General features: G+C 31.2%; 2 long non-coding RNA genes across 2 annotated transcripts; one reads left to right on the top strand and one right to left on the bottom strand.

Moving 5' to 3' along the window:
• The first annotated feature begins 14,702 nt into the window (after positions 1-14,702).
• LOC146999369 (uncharacterized) lies at positions 14,703-17,293 on the top strand. The gene is made up of 2 exons (XR_015042784.1): positions 14,703-14,920; positions 15,752-17,293. It is a non-coding gene; the product is annotated as an uncharacterized LOC146999369 (long non-coding RNA).
• A 503-nt stretch (positions 17,294-17,796) lies between these two features.
• LOC146999368 (uncharacterized) lies at positions 17,797-19,688 on the bottom strand. The gene is made up of 2 exons (XR_015042785.1): positions 19,069-19,688; positions 17,797-18,017 (listed from the first exon to the last, which is right to left on the bottom strand). It is a non-coding gene; the product is annotated as an uncharacterized LOC146999368 (long non-coding RNA).
• Positions 19,689-21,985: the final 2,297 nt, after the last annotated feature.

The following is a 21,985-nucleotide window of genomic DNA, read 5'->3' as shown; positions in this document are numbered from 1 at the left end:
TTATTTTTATCCTAACCTTATTGAATGACTTTGTCGTTATTTGTCTTTTCGCTTTCGGGTGCGGTGTTAAAAATTTAACACCTTTATTTTCTCCATTTTTGTTAATGCTAATTTTCCTTATTTTTATTTACTGGTTTGTACTCTTTTTAGTAGGTACCAGTAGCAAGATTACGATCCAAGATCCCGAAAAGCGTTTTAATAGAAATAACGCATAATTTCAATTATACTTACTCATAATTTAGGTAAAAAGAATAGGTATCCGACGCCCTTAAATATTTACAGAATGTTTTCACTTGGTTAATTTTTTAATATTCCTTTATTTGTTTAAATTAATGAGCTATGGAAATGCACAATAAACTCTTTTTAACAGAAATTACGAAAAAGTACATATGCCATTTCCATGTAAATACTTTTTCTTGCAAAACAATTATCGTACTTTTAATAGTTTAAATTCAAATACAAGAAAACTATTAATAAGATAAGTAGGTTATTCAAAATATATTCCCCACAATTCTCCTTAACTTTCATTCATAAAATTAAAAAATATCGAATGAAATAAACGCTGTTTTTCCTCGCTTTACTTGAAAGCCCATAAAGTTTTTTTGGCGTTAATTACCACGCCTACAGGGCGATAACTCGCCATTTCAAATATAACCGCCAAGCAGATGTTTCATCCAATGAGAGCACATCATAGGAGAAATGGTCTGTAGGCTTTGTGAATATGCTGGTCACACGGAAAGAATTCACACGGAAGAAATTCAACCAATCAGAATAAGCCACCGTCGGAGACTGCTTTTTGGCCGCCAATTTTTATGCCAATAATTGAAGAGTTTGCTTTGGATTCATTTCCTCCTCATATTCTATTTTTCGTATCTTTTGATGATATGTTTTTTTGTTTAGATTTGTAACTTTTATTTTTATAAAAGGCAACGGAGTGGAAAATTCGGTGGATTCTCATGTGAAATGTGTAATAAAATTTCCAGCGAAAACAGTGTGTTAGTGAATCAGCTGTGTCTTTTTTAAGGTGGTATATCGCAAAAATTATTTGCCGTATAGAACTTTCCGCTTCATTTTTAGCGCTGAAAATTACAAACAGCATTCCTTTTTTTTTTGATCACCAAGTAAAAAATACACACAAAAAAGGCTTTCTCACGTTTTCGTGCGCAAAAGATATGCTGCTTTTTTTTTTTTTTTTTTTTTTTTTTTTTTTTTTTTTTTTTTTTTTCAATACTGGGTACTAAATTTAGCCCACAAGCTTATACTCTTTTTTTTTTTTTCAGAAAGTTTCTAAATACTAACAAATTATAATTTGAACGTTTTCTAAAATGTATTGCATTTTTGTGTGATGTTTGTTTTTCAAGAAATGTAACACATTAGATTGTATAAATTGATAGTAAAATTCTCAAATATACTGTATTTTTGAAAAGCTTAATATTTAATTTTTAAATTGTTTTATTTATCTAATAAAATTTGGAATTCTCTGCCAATTTCAACACTAAATAATATATTAGGAAAGTCTTCCAATTTGTAAATGTAAATCTCAGTTCAATTAAAGTATTTGATTTCTGCAATAGTATTTTCTCACAGAAGATTAGTTGCAATACTTTTACAGACTTTACGTGTGTGAAGGATTAATTCTCATAACAAATAGATTTTTAGAAAAAAATGTCAGTAGCATAACATGAGGAATGTAAAATGTGAAGATTTTCTTTATAATGTATTATACATATGCAGTTTATAATCATTCGAAAAAGAGGCCTGTGAGTGGTAAGACTGTTGAATACTGATAGTTAGGTTTATAAAATATGCTTTTGGACACATTTTGCACAGCTTATCTGGTCTGACATTTTCTGTAAAATATTAAATGAAAAATGTAGTATTTGTACCCAATATAATACCTGATCTGCAAAATAAGATTACTGTGGCTGTGGAGACTGACATACCAGTGAAACTGTTATATGATGTTGTAGATATTACACAAATAGATCAGCTAGATTATCAAGCAGTATGAGGGTAGGTATCATATAACCAAACATTTATAGGTATGTGTTTTAAAGTTATAGACTGATAATATGATTAGAAATTATATTTCTGTCATACTTATGAATCTTCTGTGAAACATACTTATTTTGCATAAATCTACTTTCAAAATACTCTATTTTGATACAACCCATAGTTTAAAAAATTAATGGCTTTAGCATGGAAACTGTATAATGAAATTCCTATTTGTGTAAAGGAAGCTACAGTCATTATGGAGATTATTGCTTATAGGTGAAGTTAAACAGGCTTTAAGCTTGATGAATAGTATTTCCACAGTAAGATCCTTAACATTCGCAATAAATTTTAAATTTAAAGACAATTGTAAATGGAGAAACATTTAGCAGAATGTAAAAACTTTTTGAAAAATCTGAGCTTCGTTCTTAAAACTTTTCGAATGATCAACTGAGGTGAGAGAACAAAATAGCGTGTGGCAATTTCTGGCATAAATTTTGCATGTCATGAAATTTATTCGATATTTAAGATAATTTCTACAATATTCTTTATTTCGGTTTTTTTTTTCATGCACAGTTATTTGTTTTCTGTGTTTGTAAAAATTAAAACATTTAATTATAATTTGGTATTTTGTTTTATGGAATAAAGCGCGAGCTCTTTGTTAATATTTTGGTAGCTAATATTTAATCAAAATTTTATTTAGGTTGATAAATTACAATTTAATATATATTGCCAAAAACATCAGATTATGTTGCATAATATGAATATTTTTATAAATTCTTAAAATCTGTAAATATTAAGTTTTTTAGTACTCCATTCAAATATATTTTTTGCACATGGATCATATGCATAATTACAAAATATAACTTGAAGTTGTAATATTTCAATTGTTTGTTTTCTATATACAAATGCGTTGTTTTTATCCATTTAACATTTCATCAGTAATTTCTTAACACATTAAATATTGCATTGGTCCCTATGAAAACAATATTAAACCAAGCAAAATAGACTTGCTGTTTAATATATTAGATATTATGAAAACATAACATTAGTTTAAACCATTGTATAACAATAAATGAATGTTAATTATGTAATTAAATGCACATAAGCCATTTTTGACTCTTATATAACAATGGTATAATAAATTGAATGATGTTAAGCTATTAAATTTGCTTGGAAAATAACAATTATAAACACTTTTTATATAGTTATTCTGCTACTAGGCATAATTATTAAAAATGAAAAAAAAAAGTGCAGTTTCTAAATCAGTTTTGATATGAAGAAAAAACAATGATGATACATCATGTAATGGTAACTTCATCCGAAGATTCTACAGCAGAGTAAACTGAGAAACCTTCTATAAAATTAACATAAAATTCTTACAAGTAAAATTATTATCATCTTTCATGATTAGTATTCATTCACATGATTAGTATTCATTCGAGTGGATAAGACTAAGGTGCACTGGCAGTTTGAACGCTGGTAGACAGGCTAGCATTTTAGGATATTTCTTGTGTGTCACATGAAACAGAAGTCATTTTCTTGTAATATACTTCATGAAAGTCTTCTTCGCTCAAAAAGATACTGTTTTCATGATTTGCAAAAATCAGTTAAGCAAATAAGAAAACATTCTCATTTTCTACCATCCGTATAGAACTCCGGGGGGGGGGGGGAATTGTACGATCTCTTATCAACATAAATATTTTTATGCATGTTCTGGTTTAAGAGAACAAAAAAATTTATTTATCAAAAAACAACAAATTTAGTTTTTCTTATTTATATTTATACTGAAAAACTACATAATTATGAAAATTCACCACATTTCCACGATCAGAAATGATAGCGAATTATAGGCACATAGGCAATAGATGTGTAGGCTATAGTATAAAATTTCTTGCTGCTTACCAAAAAAAAAAAAAAAAAAAAAATTAAATTAGAGTCATCCAATGGTGGTAGGTTTTATTGGAATATTTTATTTATACAGAAAAAGAAAATGCATGGGATTTCAAGAAAATTTGTTTAGAATTTGTGCTAGGGATTACTATATGACATCCGAAATCATAATCATTTACAGCAATTATAAGTAAATGAAATTAAAATTGCAGATTAAATATTCTGTGATTTCCAAATATGTATAATTACAAACTCTGAAGGCTACTTAAGGTGATAAATTAAGGCATATTATTCAGAAAAGTCCTGACAATAAAAGAAAATAATGTACATACCAACACATATAGTGTAAAATTATCCACGGATTTATCATGAATAAAACTTACTTGAATGTGCTAATGCTGCATTTTTGCAAGACGTAAAAAATTACATCTTTATATTAATAATTACATCTTTATATAACACAATGAAATGAAACAGAATTATTTAGATACAGAATAATGCATAATCTATTATTTTTTTTCTTTTGGGAATTACTGGGTCAGCTGAAATTTTATGAGCTATCCCATACCCTTTTAATATGTAGATTCTCTGAATAATCACTCCATTTTATATGTTTCAGTAAGCGCTTTTGTTAATATAGTTTTGCTTACAGAAAAATACACAAAAGAGAGATTTCTAAGATCAGGTTGTTTAAATAAAACACATTCTTAAAATATTTTCTTTATCGAATTTTATGTACATACAATACATGAAATAATAAGAAACCTAAATATCACCAAACATTTTCAAAAACACAAAGAGCCAAGAAATTTTACAATACAGTAATGTTTATCAATTATTACTTTATTTAAAAGGGTATTAGAAAATCGAAAAGTTATTCGGTATCAGGATAGCAAGTTGAGTAGAATTTACAATTGTATTTGTTTTAGAAATTGAAATTTAAATTAATCCCTATAAATATTGTACATTACTTATCGCCTCTACGGTAAATTAAATATTAAATCACATCAGCTTCCTCAAAATAATAAGCGAAACAAATGATCTATCTACTACGAAAGAAGAACGAACAAGTTACCATAACATTAACAAGCACATTCTGGTATACCAGTTTTGCACTAAAATTGCGTTTGGCGAAAGAGAAATGAGGCCAAAAATTCCTGGCGCAACGGTCCTCTCTGATTGGTTAAATTTCTTCAGTTCCCGGCGGGTTTTAGCCGCCCGTGGTGGTCACCCACCCAAGTCCTGTCCCTGCTGCTTGCTGCTTAACTTTTCGGCGCTAACGCCGCAATAAGGCCTCATGATCTTGGAGAAAAAAGAGTTGTACGATGAAAGTTTAGTCACTTGCTAATTGAAAAATGTTCATCAGAATTAGAAGTTTCTCAGGGTTGCTAGGGGCTGCTTGTTAAGATGTTGATGGTTTTCTTTGAAAGCTGTAACAAACTTTCTAATGCAGTTGTCACTAAAAATTTCTTGTATCTGTTTGAAAACGTTCATAAGGTCCAGTATAGGTTTAAAATCACTTTCTTTCGCGGGGTAACCGATGTCTTGTATCTGTTGAGGCTGGGTAGTATCAGTTTGCTTAGAAGCTTGTAGCACAGGAGGAATTTGTGATTTAGCTGCGTCAGCATAACTCACGCCTGGTCTTGCATGGGAAGGACGAGGATTTTTCGTAAATTTCAGAAAATACTCACAACCACGACAGGACACAACGCAATAAACACTTGACTATAAGCTCAGAGAAATCATGGGAACTGATGTTTTTTGTTTACATCGACACGCAGTCTCATTGGATATTGATGTAGTTTATCGGACAAGGTCTCCTGGCACGAGAGCAAACCAGCTCCCCATTGCAATTTTAACGTAATCAGTTACTAGAGCGGTAAAGCGTTGCACTTGAATTCGACTTTAGCAGACGATAGCAGGAACGCCCCTTGCGAGCTAACATTTGCAATTTATCAGAGCGTTGCACTTGAATTCGCCCCTAAGGGGCGAATTCAAATGCAACACTTGTCATGGTAATCGCACTTGCATTGCAAAACCGAATTCAATTGCAACGCTTTTCGGACACGCCTACTGAAAATACGTCACTACCATAGAGGAATTTTGCAGCTACTGCTGACCTGCCGCAAACTCTTAACAGCGACTGTAAACAAGATAGCGGAAGTGATTTTCCTCAGACGTTTAAGGAATCGGAGAAATGCTGATCGAATTCCTTGGCATTTAAGAGACAGCCGTAATGCTTTTGAAATGTCGGAGCGCGAATTCATCAGTTGATTCAGATTAAATCGGTTTGCTTCAATGAATTGAAACTTTCTCTGAAGGCAACTGCCAATGGATATTCTCTGCAAAAGCAGGTTTGTTTTTACTTCAGATTATGAAAACTGAAATACTTCTGGAAATGTTTCCGAATCAAAGACTATGCTTAAATGACCTATTTCAGAATATTATATATTTTTATACGAAGTCGCCCTTCGATTTGGGTTACCCAGGAAAATAATAAGTGATAATGGTACCCAGTTTACTAGTGCTGTTATGCAACAACTATGCTTTATCTTGAACATTGATCAAAGTCTTACTCCTGTCTATCACCCACAATCTAACCCAGTTGAAATGAAGAATAGAGATCTGAAACCACGTTTAGCAATATTTGTTGGTAACGACCATCAGTCATGGAAGAATAAACTGCCATTAATAAGGTTTGCTTTGAATGCAGCCAAATGTGATTCAACTGGACATTCTGCTGCTTTTCTTCAATTTGCACAAGAGTTACGAACCTTAGATGATGTAAAGCATGATATAAAAGCCGTAATTGAGAACGATAATTTTGTTCCCGAAATTACTCCATATTTGAAACGTTTTGCAAGAAATGTACAACAGGTACGAGAAAGAGTCGAATTGCATCAAGATAAACAGAAACGTTATACTGACAGAAAACGAAGAGAAACACCGAAATTCGTTCCTGGAGATAAAGTTTGGGTCACCCTCCACCCAATCAGCAAAGGTCCACTGAAGAAAACTGCTAAATTCATGCCGAAGAGAGATGGTCCTCATGTGATAGTGACTACAAGATCTCCAACCACTTATGATATTGCCGATCCTCATGAACCAGACAAAATTCTCGGCAAGTATCATGTTTCAGCCTTGAATCCATATCAAGATCGAAATAAGTTTCAAAACTCAGCTCGTGTAACTCCAATGATTCCCTTAAAGAAAAGAGGACGCCCGAAACGTGTAATACCACCCGAATCTGCACCTGTTGCACAAGGTGCAGGTGACGCTAAATTTCCTGCTTGTCAAACTGGAGCCCATTCATCTCAAAGGTCCTTATCTCAAATATCAACCTTATCTCTGTCCTTATATCAACCTTATCTCAAAGGTAATGCTTTCGGCCCAAAACCTCATTAGTGAGTTTTCAATTAATAACCAGAAATTATTGTCCCCAAACATATTTTTACCATTAATTTATTTTTACAATTTGTAAACACACAAATTTTTAATGTTATTCTATCAGGATTCTTTCCTTTTCATCCCGTCTTTTTTTTTTTTTTTCGTAGTAATGTTCGAAATTGTTAATTACTGCGAATTTTGGAATGCAGTAATAAAATCACCATTAATTTATTGTTTTAATTACTCTAAAACGTTATCTCGGAGAAATTGTTTTTCTAACAGAAATTATGCATATGCCTGTCTTTGAGATATATATATGTATATATTTGGGATTAGTTTTTTGGAATATTATATATTTTTTCATGGTTTTAGATACGTGCATTTAATTTACATATGCTCTCAGAATTTCAGTGATATAGTAAATTAGTTCGCAGCAATAATTAATCTGATATGTATGCAATTAAAATTTCATAATTTAAATTAACTTTATATGAATAGAGAATATTTGTTAAACTTAAATTTCATTCTTTGCCGCAATGGCGCATGAGAATTATTTAAATTTAACTTTACTTTTTATTCTTATGAAACAATATATATATATATATATTCTGTAACTGTAGGGGGAAAAAGCATGAATTTTTCTCAGCTGTTTAAACAATTCCCATGTGTAAAATAGTATTTCATCCCCCAAAATATTAGTTAATTGTCTCCTAATGTATAATGTCTTGCCTGTTCGTACAGTGTGATTAATGTCATGGTAATTTTGGATACTTTCTATAGATCTTGCATAATAACTACACATGTAAGTTATATATACATTCGTAAATCTCTTATGATATGAAAAGGTATTGCAGACTTTCACATAACTATTAATAACTTGATATTCTCGCAACAGGTGACTTACCTTACTTCCGTAGACCATGATCAGAATTAAATAAACTTATAAGGTTATCATACTAAATTACACGAAAAGCAGCATGACATAAATAAGTACAAAGAAATTAAATGTATTTACTGTACTAATAGATTATTATATTACACGACATAGGTTTTGCCCATGTATAATAGCAATGAAAGCCAGTTTTCCACAGAAAGTCCTCTACAGAGGCATCTGTTTTCTTAAGCAGATTGCTTTTACCACATTTCAGTGACCTTGATTTAAGTATGAAACTGAATAATATTTTCTTTCTGCATGAAATGTGTTAACTGAGTTTTAGAAATCTAAGCCATCTTGCAGTTACTGTGATAATACTAATTTTTGGTACCTCCATATTATACCATCCACCATGAAAGTTGTGCTAATTACTGCTGTGCAATTCTGAGCCAGACATTTGTATACAGCAGTTACAACAAACCATACATCAGTCTCTCTGCAGAATACATGAAATAACCCTGCCGTCAAAGTATTGGACCCACTTCGTGAAAAAACATTCGTGTCGCGAACGACGCACTTTCCGCTCTTGGGGAACGGATTGAGCCTCCAGACCGACGAGAATTGAAAAAGAAAGTTTGTTTTTTGAGAACTGGCAACGATAAGTGTATGCTTTTAGAACAGTGACGCAGTAGACTAATGACGCTGTTAGATATGTAGAACAATGATGCTAAGTAGTTAGAAGTGTTTTTTTGATAGTCTAATGATTTAGATATTGTTCCTCTTTTGTGTGAAATGTCAAATAAAGTGATTCATACAAAATAGTGCCAATTTTAGATGAGTTTGAAACCAAATCGGAGTCTACGAAAGCGGCGGACCAGAATCGAAGAACGCGGATCATAAAGGTAAGCAACCTTTCTTCATTTGCTTATCTAGAATTTTGAATGATCTGTTTTTTACTGAATTGAAACGATATAAAATTTTTTGGCGCCCGAACAGGGACCGCCGATGTAGACTATATTGAAGTGAAAGATTTAGGAATATTTAAAAAATATCTTCTTTTGATTTGAGAAGTTTATTTATGATTTGAGAGTACTGATTTTAATTTGAAATATTTTCTATCTGAAATATTTAAACATGTCTACTAAAATAGAAGAATTAAAGAAAAGACTAACTGTAGTTAGGAATATAACAGCCTAAAAGAATTAGATAAACAAATACAAGAATTAATTGAGGCTACTGAATATGAATCGGAATTTGAAACTTGTGAAGTTTATTCCGAGAAAATAATTTCCATGAAATCAAAACTAACATTTATGTTAAAAGAGAATAGGAAACCTGAAATTCCTGTTTCGAATACAATTGGTAATATTGTGAATAATGATATTTCAAATATTTCTGTATCTCATTCAAAAATTAAATTGCCTAAATTATCGATCAATAAATTTAATGGCGATCCTGTTAATTGGTTATCATTTTGGAACCAGTTTGACAATGCGATACATCAGAATAGTGATTTAACAGATACAGACAAATTTAATTATTTGATATCATTTTTATCAGGTGCTGCTTGTAATGCTGTTAGTGGTTTTGCATTATCAAGTGAAAATTATTTTGCCGCAATTGAGTTACTTAAAACACGCTTTGGTCGAACAGATTTAATTATAAATGCACATATGGGAAAACTGTTAAATTTAGAACCTGTTAGGAATGTTAACAACATATTCGCATTACGTAAGTTGTATGATGATATCGAAATACAGATAAGAAGTTTAAAATCACTTAATGTAACTTCTGGCACATATGGCACGTTATTGACACCAGTTTTATTAAAATTAATTCCGAATGAACTGAATCTTGATTTCCAAAGAAAAAGGAAATCGAAAGATAATTTCGATGTAAACGAATTATTAGAGTTCTTGAAAACGGAAATTGAGTGCCGCGAATCCATGCTACAAATTCAAGATAAAATAAACAACCATAATTCGAGCCACTTTCCTAAAGAAAAAAGAATAAATAAAATTTCTATTCCAACGGCTGCTGTGTTAAAGGTTTCAATTAACAGCTGCATATTTTGCGAGGATTCAGAAAAAGAAAACCATACTTCCGAAGCTTGCCCGAAGTCTGTAACAGACAGAAAGGCGTCACTTCGGAAACTCGGAATGTGTTATTTATGCCTTAAAAGGGGTAACCATTTGGCAAAAAATTGCTTTTCGAAGATAAAGTGTGATTCATGTGGGTGGAAACACAACAGTTTAATCTGTGACAGAAATAGTTAAGATGAGAAAAAATCAAAATAAGAAGGATCTCAATTTGACGAACAAATCATGTTTAGAGAAAGTTTTATTACAAACTTTAGTTGTAAGAGTGCGTGGCAATGGTCCAGAAAAATACTGCCGCTGTTTAATTGATTCTGGGAGTCAACGAAGCTATGTATCTAAATTCTTAGCTAATGCTATGCAGTACGAATGTATTAACGAAAGCAGTGTGATTCATAGTCTGTTCGGAGGAACTGAAGTGGTTGAAACTCATAAACAGTTCGTTGTACGTTTAAGTAGTATCAAAAACGATTATCAGTGTAACTTCAAAGCTTTTGATCAAGCGAATATTTGTTCTGATATTCCACAATTGAACATCAAGCCTTATTTAAATGAGTTAAAAACCCATAACATATTTTTGAATGATGTTGAAGGTAGGCATAAAAAATTGTTGTTCGAGCATTCTCCTTCTGAAATTCATATCCTCATAGGCGCAGACATAGCGGGAAAATTGCTTACAGGGAAAATAAAGAAGTTAGAATGTGGATTAGTTTGCATTGAAACTTATTTAGGCTGGAGTATCATGGGGAAAATTCCCGTAGAAATGGAAAATAAATATGATTGTTCTTATGCATTTTCTATGTTAGTATCAGATAGTAAAATTTCTGATTTATGGAAACTTGATACTCTTGGGATATTAGACCCTTCAGAAAGTCAAACTAAAAGGGAATTAGAAAAACAAACAATGACACATTTTCTTTCCAATGTGAAAAGAGATGAAGAAGGAAGGTTTCAAGTTTGTTTACCTTGGATTGAAAATCGTTCCCTGCTTCCAAACTATCGAGAAATAGCAGAAAAGAGATTAAAGAGCACAGTGAAGAATTTAAGGGATGGGGGATTTTTAGAAGATTACAACGCAATTTTTAAATCTTGGGAAGATGATAAAATAATAGAGATTGTTCCTGAGGAAGAAGTTAATAACCCCTCTCATTATTTACCCCATCGTGCTGTTATTCGAATGAATTCCACCACGACAAAAATAAGACCGGTTTTCGATGGATCCGTAAGAACTAAAGGATCCCCCTCCGTAAATGACTGTTTGGAAAAGGGTCCAAATTTGATTGATACTGTTCCAGCTATAATAAATAGATTTCGACTGGGAAAAATTGGCGTTAGCGCTGATATAAAGAAGGCTTTTCTGCAGATAGCACTTAATCCTAAAGACAGAGATTATTTAAGATTTTTATGGTGGGAACAGGGAAATTCTGAGCGTTTGAAAATATACAGGCATAGAAGAGTGGTCTTTGGAATAACCAGCAGTCCATTTCTCTTAAATGCAACACTAACGAAATTAATGAATGAAGTACCAGAAAATTATCGTGCGAGTGCTAATAAATTAGTAGAATCCTGGTACGTTGATAATTTAGTTACAAGTGTGAATGATGAATCAGAGTTAAAGAAGTTAAAAAATGATGCCACTGAAATTTTGGCAAGTGCTAAATTTGAATTACAAGAGTGGGCATATAACTATCCTCGAAATAAAACGGATGCATTTGTTGTTGAACCCATTTTAGAACAGTCGAAGCTTGATAAATTAAATGAGAATGAGTTTTTCGATGATACTTGTGAAGCTAAAACTGTCAACATTTTGGGACTTCTTTGGAATTTGCATGATGACACATTAAGTTGTGATATTAAGGGATTAAATGAATCAAAAAACAAACCTGTTACTAAAAGAACAATTTTGTCTGAAATTCATAAAATTTATGACCCTATTGGATTCACCTGCCCTATAATTTTAATTCCTAAAATTCTGTTACAAAACTGCTGGGAATTAAAAGTAACTTGGGATGAAGCTCTTCCTGAAGAAATTCAAAGGAAATACATGAAATGGAAAAATGATGCAAATCGTTTAACAGAAATAAAAATTCCTCGACAGATGATGCTTAATATTGATTCTGAATTGAAATTATCCTTTCATATATTTTGTGATGCATCCCGAATGGCATATGCAACCTGCGTTTATTTAAGAAATGAAAATGAAAATAAAGTTTCGTGTCATTTAGTTCAAGCACGATCTAGAGTTGCTCCTCTAAAACCCACATCAATTTGTAGACTAGAATTATTAGCTTGTGTTGTTGGTGCAAGATTAATGAAATCTATAAAACAAGATTTGAAGGAAGAAAATATACCTACGTTTTATTGGACAGATTCAAGGAACACATTGTACTGGATTAAGAATGAAGAAAATTGGGGTGTATTTGTTATGAATAGAGTGAAAGAAATACGAGCTCTTACTAATCCTGATGCATGGAATTATGTTCCTGGCAACTTGAATCCTGCGGATATTCCGTCAAGAGGATGTTCTGTTGAAACTATTAAAGCCAAAAGATGGCATGAAGGTCCAGCATGGTTGAAGTTGAATCCAGACTGTTGGCCTACTTGTGATATTTCTCCTGACAAAGATATGATTGATCGAGAAAGAAGAAAAACAGTTGTATCATCGTTAACAAATGTAGATGAAGAATTTTCGCATTTCTCACGAATTTCTTCTTTTGAGAAAATAATTAGAGTTACAGCTTGGATAAAAAGGTATATTGATAACTGCAGAGATAAAAACAGAACAACGTCAAAGAACTTAGAAATCGAAGAATTGAATGCAGCTGAAGTTCTTGTTTGGAAAATTGTGCAAAGGGTCTCCTTTAAAACAGAAAAGGATAAACGCTTACGAAATTTAAAACCATTTGTTGATTCATCTGGTCTTTTAAGAGTAAAGTCAAGAATATTAATGAGACAAGACTTCAAAAATTTTAGAACACCTGTAATCCTACCTCCTGAACATCCAGTTGTCTCTAAACTGATTATGGAAAAACATGAACAACAAATGCATTGCGGAACTCAGACTTTAATGGCAATGCTACGAGAAAATTTCTGGATTTTGAAAAGTCGTAAAACTATTCGTAAAGTGTTGAAAAACTGCACTAAATGTAGAAGATTTGATTCGAGGCCCTCCACGGTACAATCCGCACCTTTGCCAAAGGACCGTGTTAAAGATTCTTCCATTTTTGAAGTGACAGGTATCGACTTAGCTGGCCCTTTGTTTTTAAAAAATGGATCGAAAACGTGGATCGTTTTATTTACATGTGCTGTATACAGGGATATTCATCTTGAACTTTTAACGTCTTTGTCAACAGATAACTTTTTATTGGCTTTCCGACGTTTTATAGCACGCAGAGGAAGACCTGAAATTGTCTACACTGATAACGGTAGTAATTTTATTGGTACAAATTCGCTCTTAAAAATGATTGACTGGGATAAACTTATTAAAAATCATGTTGTCAACCGCATTAAGTGGAAATTTATCCCACCAGCTTCTCCCTGGTGGGGTGGATTTTGGGAAAGAATGATTGGCCTGATGAAAAACATTCTCAGAAAAGCTTTAGGTAATGCCTCACTGAAATATGAAGAACTCTATACGATCCTCTGTGATTGCGAAAATATCTTAAATTGCAGACCATTAACTTATATTTCCGAGGACTTGGAACTGGAACCCTTGACACCTGCAATGTTTTTTCGTGATCTAAAAGAAAGTGGCGTTCCAGATCTAGATATTATTGATGCCAAATACTTACAAAAAAGGTATGCATATCAGATGAAGGTTAGAGAAGATCTAAGAAAACGGTTCAGAACTGAATACTTAGGACAACTGAAAAACCATATTTTAAAAACAGAGAAATATGTTCAACTATCGGTTGGAGACATTGTGTTAATAGAAACACCTGAGAAAAGAATTAAGTGGCCTCTAGGAAAAATTATAACACTCATCCCAGGAAATGATGGTGTAGTTCGTTTAGTAAAATTACGCACCAAAAGTGGCGAAATCCTTCGACCCATACAACGAATTTATCCGTTGGAAGTCCATTTACAAACGGATAATATAGGAGACTGTTTGAGAAAGAAGCATTCTGATCAAAAAATGTGTGATAAGCCTACAACTTCTATTGGATCTACAGAGTTTCGTGCCACTGACAAAGATCACTCAAATGAACTCAATCAGAATCCCCTCAAAACAACTAGATGTGGACGAGTGATTCGAACTCCTGAACGATTAAACCTCATGAACTTTCAACCAGACTGTGGCTGAGTTTCAACTTGGTGAAACTCATCGGGGGGAGTGTGTCGCGAACGACGCACTTTCCGCTCTTGGGGAACGGATTGAGCCTCCAGACCGACGAGAATTGAAAAAGAAAGTTTGTTTTTTGAGAACTGGCAACGATAAGTGTATGCTTTTAGAACAGTGATGCAGTAGACTAATGATGCTGTTAGATATGTAGAACAATGATGCTAAGTAGTTAGAAGTGTTTTTTTGATAGTGTAATGATTTAGATATTGTTCCTCTTTTGTGTGAAATGTCAAATAAAGTGATTCATACAAAATAGTGCCAATTTTAGATGAGTTTGAAACCAAATCGGAGTCTACAAAAGTGGCGGACCAGAATCGAAGAACGCGGATCATAAAGGTAAGCAACCTTTCTTCATTTGCTTATCTAGAATTTTGAATGATCTGTTTTTTACTGAATTGAAACGATAATTCGTTCATTACTACTGTTTTATTTGCGGTCAAATTTTACCAAAAGCACATTTTAGAATGCTATGAATACAAGTTGTCCACAGGTAATTGTTCCAATTTCTTCCTGTTTTGTTCGCTATTTCCACATACAGTAGATGTTAATTCTCTCGACCAGCTGTAAAAGAACTGGAGTGCAATCACAAATGTGATTCTACCTAGCTTACCAAGAATTATTTTTGTTACATACAAATGAAACCGCAGATGTTGCGAGTGTGGTGATATTAATTTTTGTTTTGTCTTCATTAACCGGAAAAATAAATTTTCCATTAATGGTGAAAAGGTAAGAAATATATGATAATAAGTATAATATTATAGTCATTTCAAATTACTGTAAGAATGTTCCATTATTATTCAAATAATAATAACAAAAGCTATCTATACTATAATTATAGTGAAGTATAGATATTAAATAATACAAAATATTAAATAAATTTTAGAATCACCTATTTACTATAATTACTACAATTTAATGAAAAAAGGGTAGCTGTAATTTTTTTTTTTTTTTTTTTTTTTTTGTGTGTGTGTGTGTGTGTGTGTTTTAACGTTTTATTCCATATTTTTTAATAATGAAAAAACAGTGACATATTTTTTGTTAAAAATGGAAAGTAAACTCCTTAAAAAGACTGATTTATTAATATATCAACTATATTTAATGTTAAAAATCTGTGTATTAAAATTTGAGATGAAACTTTCTTTTGACTTAGGATTTATGTTTTTCTAGGTATGGAATGCTGGTGTGAGAGTTCTCTATGCTATAGGACAATGGCCAGGCAATACTCATGATGCATTTATATGGAGTGGACTGAAACAAAATCTAGATAGGATTTTGTCGCATCGTGCATATCTTTGGGAGATAGTGGATTATATTCCCATTTTATCACGGGAATATCTCTATAATGAGAAGCACAGAAAAGTTCGTGCAGCTATAGAGGTCAAATCAAGATTTACGGTACTGCACGATACTGGTGGAACACTATTGTATTCACAAAGCAAAATATGTAAAATGGTCATATCTTGTGGCCATTTTACATAATATATGCTTAAGGTATTGTGTTGAAAATCTGAGATTGATGTGTTTGAAGATGATGAGTTTCTATTTTCAGAAAGTTTTCAGTCAGTGCATGTTGAAATTGCATTGCACAATGAATTATCTTTAAATTTTGAAACTCGATAATAAAAACCCAAAGTGGGCAACAATGAACCTCTGGCAAAGGTGAAACCCCCTTCATGGATAATAAAGAATATATTATGAAAAAAATTACTTTCATAACATATTCTTGGAGACCCTCAAGCCATGGTTTATATTTAAACCTGTAACTAAATGCACAACCCTAAATGATTTTAATTGATAATAATTATCCTAAATAATTTTATTAGTACTGGTTTCAAATGCATACTGACAACCTTTATCATTATTGTTCTTCTCTCTGAATTTCTTGTTTCCATCATTTACGTTTAAAAACTCTTGACTACCAGAAATAACTTAATAGGCTCATATGTATATATTTTAGTGTTGGTATGCCAGTCAAGATTTACAATAGTAAGTCACTATAAATTAGCATTACACTTAATTTATCTTAAACTTAGCAATAAGATTTACTGCACCGAAATTCAGTTTCTTCCAAAAAGTCAAATGTTTCCTTTTCGTCCGCTTCCCTGGGACAAGATAGAAAATTTCCATGTGACAATACACATTCATTAGCATAAGAACTTCATGCTTATTTATTATAGTACAAATTGAAACTGACATATTCTGTCAAAGGTATTTAAATGTATTTCCTAAAAACAAATATTTCACTCTATACTGTTTATGTATACCCAGTCTTCTTGGGGGTGGGCAAAACAAATATTGGACAGTTCAATTTTCCTCCACCATTCCTGTGAGCGTATTCTTCGATTAAGCAGGGTTTTGCTCCAATACCTGATTAGCATAATATGTAAAGAATAAACAGCCTATGATTTATACCTCCATATCCTCTTGTATTATTTAAAGAACATACATTTTCCCTTTAATTCTAGATTTTAAAACCTTAAAGTGAGGGAAAGATTGTTTGCTGAATTTAGATTTATATCATCATTACGCATTCACTATAATAACTTACTGCATACTTAGCTCAGTGGGTTTGCCATTAAAAGAAATACATTTAAGTAAAATCATGAGTGTATAATAAATTGTTTTTCAGCCAAAAAAAGAGAAGTGGGAAAATAAATACAGTTTGATTCACTTAATTTTTAGTAGGCGACTCAACATTGTTATTGTATACTAGACATTAGCCATACTTTAATAGTTGTCATCTCTGTATTTTTAGAGCTTCGAAATTAGAATGTCAATTTTATCTCCCATTGTTATGGAGCTGTAGGATATCGAATGTTATTTCTTCAATGATAAAAAGAAATGAAATTTTTAATACCACATCTCATTCATATAACTTGTTAACATTATTGAAAAACAATTTAATTCATTTCGTGTTATATCTGAAAATTAAAATTTGTATTACATTGACTAAAGATTCTTACATGTCTTATTCCCATTTTCCTCCAGGAAGAAAATAATTGCTGTGTAAAATGCATAAATATTTTCACGAGACTTAGAATAGTGGTATTAGAATTATTATAATGTTTATGTCATATAATGGATCTGTGAATTTCATTTAAATAATTTTTATAATCACAAAATTTTATAAAATTAAGAAAGTAGTAAATTTTACAATTAAAATATGAATCCCACACTGCAGAAATACATACAAGAATAAAAACACTGCAATATTTGAAATGCATGATTTATTTTTTTAATAAATTAATAATTATATTTTGATTTTCTATGACAGCAGACTGATTTGCAACAGATTGCTTATACAAGTCACATATTTCACACAGTACAATAATATATTCTTCTGCGTTTCAATTATTTCCTTTTCTGCAGCTGTAATATCATCTCTCTTCCTTTTTTCTCTTCGGTCTCCTGCTTCGAATAGTTGAGCTTCTATCTGAGGGAAAATTTTAAAATATTCATTCAAATTCAAATATTCTTAATTTTTATATTTCATAATGTAAAACACTTTTTATAATTAATTAAACAATGAAACTTCTCTAAAAAGGAACAATTCATAATATTGATTTCTTTAACTTTGAATTTTTTTCCCTTTATAATTTTTAAGAATGTTTATAGATCAAGAGGATTTAATGATTATTATTTTAAATTCTTAAAATCTTGTTGTTAATAAAAGACATACTCTGTATATAATGTTCGCAATAAAGAATTGAAATAACTCTTTTGTATGAGAAATATTAATTTACATCTGTTATAATTAATCTATACCAGCGGTTCTCAGCCAGTGGTATGAAAAGAAACAAAGTAATTTTAACTATTAAATTCAAAAATCTCATAAAGAAAAGAATAGTTAACAGAAATTTCCTTTGATCGAAATTGACTCGAAAATTTGGAAAATGACACACTTGTTAACTTTTGGCTGAACCAAAAAAAAGAATTTAAAGGCATTTCAAATAAAGCTATCAAATTTGTATTGTCTTTTCGCACAACCTGTTTGTGTGAAAAATGATTTCTTCCATGTTAAATTTGAAATAATAAATACTCACCAAAATAAAAAGTGGATCCTAATTTACCATTAAATGAAATAACAGCAGACATAAAGAAATTAAATATTAAAGTATTATAACTGAAATTTTGATAATCAAGTGAATAATTAATTTAATTAAATTTAATTTTGAGAATTAAGTAATCATCAGTTTTTAATCTAATAGTTTTTTATGTGTACATATTTAATACAAAGAGTGCGCAAATGGCAATATATATATATATATATATATATATATATGTTTTTAATATTTCTATTGAGGAATTGAAAAATAATCATTGTAAAATTAGTGGTAGTATTAATGTTTTTCAGTTTTTGCTTAGATGTTACACTACAGTCAAAAGGTTGAAAACCGCTGTTTATACCATTGAAGTTTTTCTGTTGGGAGGAAAAGGAAAAGAAGAATCCAGAAAACATTAGATTTTATGTAATAGATACAAACTTGTCATTCCTAAATGCCATTGCAGATTTCCTCGTGATAAAGGTGTGGAATTTTCTAATGTAAAAAAGAAAAAAGCATAAAATAAGCACAATTTACTCAACAATCTTGACTGAAATATACATGCTTTCAGAGATAGCATGAAGTAAGAAAAGTTTACTCAACAATCTTGATTGAAATATACATGCTTTCAGAAATAATATACAAAGCATACTGTATAATCAAAGTTATGAGTTTATATACTATGAGATACTATACATGTTTATAATATACCACGTTCCTGTACACCTAACACCTCGTCCACAATTTTCTATACAATTCATTAAAGATAGTTCCTGAAACATAACTGACTTAAGAGAAACATGCATACTTCTAATTTATGCACAATAATTTGACAAACATTGATTTCAGGTAAAGAGCTACATGTATTATATCAAAGAAAGAATGAATAAGTGTAATTTGCCTTTATCCTACAAATACTTAAAAACATTTACATTAAAAAAATGAAATATACATAATGGTAGCAAATTTTTAATGAAAAACAAAACAAGAGTTGAAAACTTAATGCAGTTTTTGTCAATATTTTACTCTTTTAAAATTTATATAAGTGTATAGAAACTTGAAATGCATACCGCATTTGGCTGGAAAACTTGTGGTATTGTGCTGCACTCTAGGGAAAGGGAAAAAGTATACAATGAAGCAATCATAAGAATAAAAGATATTTGCATATTATTGAAACCACCTTTATAAAAGTTACCAAATTTTCAAAAATGTGCCAAACTCTGGCAACGATTATGTATCAAAATTTTTCAGGTAACATGCTCATGACAATTTTTCATTCAAGCAATGTCACCATTTTCATATGTGTTCCTTATGATGTATTTCAAGTTCCAATGGATTTTAGATACGAATAGTTGTTTTAGATTAATTTCAGATTTAAAATACTGCTTGTGGAGCTTGCCATCAAAAGACGAAGCTGTGTTAAAAGTTCTGCAGGAATAGGCATTTTAGTACAGAAATTTCTAATGGAAACAACTATGAGATGAATTTGGTACATAGACAAGGCATGCAGTATCAAGTTTATGTAATTCTCTGATTTTTTTTTTTAAAGTGAAAACAGATCACTTGGCACAAGTGCTAAAAAATTTGTGGAAAATGTATTTTTTTTAAACTATCATATAATTTTTATTTAATAATTCAAATTAGTATTTTAAAATTTGTTAAATATTTTTGCCTTTGATATGTTGATAACATTTTGCCAACTTAGATAAATATTGATAGTTTGGTTATGCTAAAAGCAAGCTGCAAAAACAACGTACTTCTGATAAGTATTTTTCTCTTTTCATTTATAAAGACCACAAAACTGATCCAGGTGTTTGTGTGAATACGTTAAGTACCAAAACATATTGAAGAATGCACAATGAAAGATGGCAACCAGCATGGTAAAAGATATAATTAATATATGCAATGAAAGAAATCTTATTAAAAGATGACTTTCATTATCAGCAGAGAAGCATGACACAGTTACAGTAAAGAAATTAAGCTTTTCTTTCTGCACTTGTAACTTTTAATAGCCAAAAATTGTGTTTTGAAATTTTATGAAATAAATAAATCTGAACATAACTGATATCAAATGAGAATGAGTCCAAACTTTCACTTAAGAAGCAGAAAGTGTACTGGAAATGCAAATATAATGAGCAGAACACAAAGCATAATTTATAAATTAACCTTTACTCTGGATGTATATATCACATTAGCAATATCAGGGTTTCATATAATTTTTTATTTATTGTATTACATTGAAATACCTCTAATTTCATTTTTATATTTTCCCAACGATGTACAATATAAATCTAAAAATTGCTCTTAACTGTTTCATCACATAATGAATGTCTAAGGGAAGGAATGGCTGCATGGAAGACTAAGGAAAACTTAGTATTCATGTTATACATTGAAAAAATGAAGAAAACACTCATGCAGCCAGCTTTTTCACCTGGATTTAAAGAGAGACTGGGATAGCGGTGTTCAGCAGGCTTATCTGCTTGTACATAGATGGGCTTATTAATTACTATATAATTCAAGAACTAGTTAATTTTCATATGGTAAACATGCCTACTGTTACTGAAGAATCATGCATCTGCATTGAACAATAAAAATATAACACAAATTTGAATTTTAAATTAAACTTACTATTAGAAGAATTAAAACCAAATGCGGTAATTTGAAAATGGGAAAAAAAATTTGGTTTATATTTGAAAAAGCAAGGATTTTTGTCTGAAAAGTAAAATATATTTTACACACACCTGTTGCTCTAGATTACTTTGGAGGGAATTTTCTATAGGATAAAGTAAATAAAGTTGTACACATTAAATACATGTTGTACACATTAAAAGAAATATACATGTCTGTATATTTCTTTCGTTTTCAGGACTGGAACAATTCGTTACACCACACTACAACGCAGTAAACACTTGACCATAAGCTCAGAGAAATCATGGGAACTGATGTTTTTTGTTTACATCGACACGCAGTCTCATTGCATATTGATGTAGTTTATCGGACAAGCTCTCCTGGCACGAGAGCAAACCAGCTCCCCATTGCAATTTTGACGTCATCAGTTACCAGAGCGGTAAAGCGTTGCACTTGAATTCGACTTTAGCAGCCGATAGCTGGAACGCCTCTTGCGAGCTAACATTTGCAATTTATCAGAGCGTTGCACTTGAATTCGCCCCTAAATGACCTATTTGAGAATATTATATATTTTTATACGTTATGCGACCTTATCTCAAAGGTAATGCTTTCGGCCCAAAACCTCATTAGTGAGTTTTCAATTAATAACCAGAAATTATTGTCCCCAAACATATTTTTACCATTAATTTATTTTTACAATTTGTAAACACACAAATTTTTAATGTTATTC

The sequence above is a fragment of the Stegodyphus dumicola genome, chromosome 1 (assembly GCF_044657685.1).
Source record: "Stegodyphus dumicola isolate Sdum_Otavi_A_Nest chromosome 1, ASM4465768v1".
Classification (NCBI taxonomy): Eukaryota; Metazoa; Arthropoda; class Arachnida; order Araneae; family Eresidae; genus Stegodyphus; species Stegodyphus dumicola.
Note: the sequence above shows the minus strand (reverse complement) of the source record. Positions and strands in the feature narration are given on the sequence as shown.